Source organism: Charadrius vociferus, unplaced genomic scaffold (assembly GCF_000708025.1).
Source record: "Charadrius vociferus isolate BGI_N301 unplaced genomic scaffold, ASM70802v2 scaffold214, whole genome shotgun sequence".
NCBI classification, from domain to species: Eukaryota; Metazoa; Chordata; class Aves; order Charadriiformes; family Charadriidae; genus Charadrius; species Charadrius vociferus.
In genome coordinates this window covers 3850680-3853758 of record NW_009647955.1, presented here as the reverse complement: position 1 = coordinate 3853758, position 3079 = coordinate 3850680, and positions in this window count along the sequence as shown.

Sequence of the window (3079 nt, the reverse complement as noted above, 5' to 3'; positions counted from 1 at the left end):
CCAAGGAAACGCTGCCGGGGAGCTGGCGAGGAGGGCATTTTGGCAGCTGCGAAATGCCACCCATGTGGATGGGAATTCCCTTCCTGCCCTGATAACCATGGCGTTACTTCAGAGATCGCTGGTTGGGCTGGAGCAGCCGCGTGTGCTAACGGGCAGGAGATGGTGGAGCCCCATCTTTCTCCCCTTTGCGCCCTTGCAGAGCCTTGGCTGCTGCCTGGTCCTCTGCCGGCAGCAAGAGCTGGGCGCTGGCAGGCGCTGGAGCTGGGAACAAGCACTGGGAACATCCCCAAACTGTTTGCAGGGTTTGGACCTGTGTCCGCCACTACCATTGCCAGCCAGAGCCCGCGAGCTGCCTTATACCCTTCTCTTAGAGATGCTCTCTCTACGTGACATGACCGGAGTTCACCAGACCACGAATCTGCAGTCTGCTGGCCGTGGCAGGGCAGTCCCACCCCGGCACAACAGCCGGAATCTTTGGCAAGACACGTCCGCTCCAGGCAGAGGGACGTACAGCTGAGCCCGCATCCCTCTGAGAACCAGAAATAAATGCGCAGTCACCGCTGCGCTCCGGAGAGGAGGAGAAGAAGCGTCTCTCAGCTGTCATCCTCTCCATGTGTGGTGGGAGGTGTTGGCAGTGAGAGCCGAGTTATTTATTTATTAAGATCCCACTTGTGTTGCTGCCTGAGGCTGCTGTCTCTGTGCTGGAGCTGTGCTGCCTGCGCGCTTGCAGGGCACAGGGAGACCCTGCAAGCCGTGGAGCCTGGGTATGTATATGAAAATACTGTGACTGTAGCAATGGTGGGGCTGGAGGAGGCACACATGACCCGTTGGCACTGAAAATGTCCCTGTCCCAAACACGGAGCAGAAGGCACGCTCTTGAGAGCCTCAGGCGAAGGTGGACATGCACCAGCTCCACACCCACCGAATCCAGCCCCCAGCCGCGTCGCTGCAGCACTCGTGTGCCGAGCTGCATGTGACCCCCGGCGTGCCGTGGCTGCAGGAGGCCCCGCAGGCTTTTCCAGAACACGGCTTTTAAGTCAGATCAGGCCAGCAGTGCGGTTTGCAGCCCAGCTGTGCGCAGCTGGATCGGCGCAGCTTGGGGTGGGGTGGGGGGGGAGGGAAGACGCAGGCGGGAGCGTGGCGAGGTGGGAGCCTCGCCAGCCGTCCTCGGCACAGGGAAACTGTGCCCGGGTGCATCAGCGTGTCCTCCAAGTGCCAGCACACGAGCCCTTTTGTGCCCCCTCTGCCCTCTTTCCCCGGCCCCGTGGGCAGCCGCAGCCAAGGGCAAGTGGGAGCCATGGCACGTGGCTCCCTGGGGACGCAACCTTCACTGGCTGCGGGCTCGTAAATCCCACGGGGCCAGCCCTTGACAGCAGCATCGGTGCTCCTCTGCAGAGTGATCAATCACCTTTTCCAACATGATTCCTTCTCCTTGGCGTTAATCAGTCCTAAAAAGGAGCCTGGACCGATCACTGCTCCAGAGCTTTCTGTAAATTCACCAGTTCATCGTCATCTCTTATTCCTGATGCCATGAACAAGCAGCGGGGAGAGCGGTGTGTGAACTGCAAGTTATCCTCAAAACCCTGGCAACCACGGAGGTGCAGCAAGAAAATATTTGGGGCCTTTGGGAGGTGGTGTGACAGGCAGCCCTGCCTCATGCTGGGAAACTCAGCTGAGGGCAGCGCAGGCAGGACGGCCAGCACAGGGGCTGTGTGCCCCGCGGAGGGCAGGACAGGGGTCTCAGCCCGCCTTTGTCTGACCTGGTGCCGGAGCCCCTGAGACACCAGGCACTTCCCCTTGACACATGGGATCAGTCACAGCTTGTCAGCCCTCCCATTTCCATTATTCCCGTACCCATGTGTTCAAGAAAACACAGCATACTTCAGGGCGCAGTGCTTTGCTACTGCAGAATTGAACCTTTGCACAGCCAGTGTCTCTCTAGAAGTGGTAAGGAGATGGACTCTGATAAATCCAGGGTACGATGAATCATTTGCACTTGCCGCCTGATCTCCTGGTGTCTTCGGTTTTGTTTTAGCTTGGCAGTGTTATGGAAAGAATTAGCCTATCTCCCTAATATTTTAATGTATATATAATTTGGATGCTGCATTCCTAAAATCAATATTCATGATTCAAGGTGATAGCAGAGCTAAAATTAGTCCTTTAGCTATATCAGGATGCTCATTTGTTATTAGGATTAGTGACCTCACAAAGACACACGTCTTCGTACACGTGGGTCGGGCAGCGGGGCATGGCGCTAAGCTGTGTGGCAGCGCACCCGCGGCATCGTCCCTGACGCCTCTCCGGGGAGCCGGATCCTGCCCTGCCTCCTGCCTGCGGCAGTCCCGGTGAGCCACCCGAATTACAGCAGAGTTAAGCCGCGGCGGCAGGTGAGGCCATCTGGGGCGGTGTGCCGGGGAGACACAGGGGACGGTGGGGGTTTGTTTATTTTTCTACCCAGGGCAGTCAGACCTGACGTGGGAGGTGGTGATGTGAAATCCTCCGTTTACAAACGTGGGCAGCAGAGCAGGGTGTGTGCTAGGGTGGCCTGGTTTTCTCCCTTGTTTTCCTTCCTTCTCTCGCTGATTTGCAGCCAAGCCCCTCCGTTAGCCCCTTGGCCACTGTCATGCGTTAGCAAGGGGTGGGATTTTGGGAAAACTCCTGTGCATTCTCCATTTGCTTTGGTGCCGCACGTGTGGCAGTCCGGAGCTGTGTGCGTGCCCTGGTGCTGGAGAATCATTTTTCTCATACCAACGAACACAAGAGGAGAAAAGGTGGAGATCTTTTACATGCTAGTCAAGAATTGATGTGTTACTAATTGCTGTAATAGAAAGTATTATCCCTCAGAGGATGCTGTTATTTTATAAACAAGGGGATAATTTACAGCTCAATTACTTAAATCATGAGTTAATTGCTAAGCGTAATGAATAAATACATTTGCAAGTACAACATTTAATTTGCAGAGATTCCAGTAGTCTAGGCATTAAGAGGCAGATCATTATTTGATAAGTAATCTGCAATGTCGTACGAAGTGACATTTACTTTCACGTGTAATCCAAATGATGAAATGTCCCGAAATGAG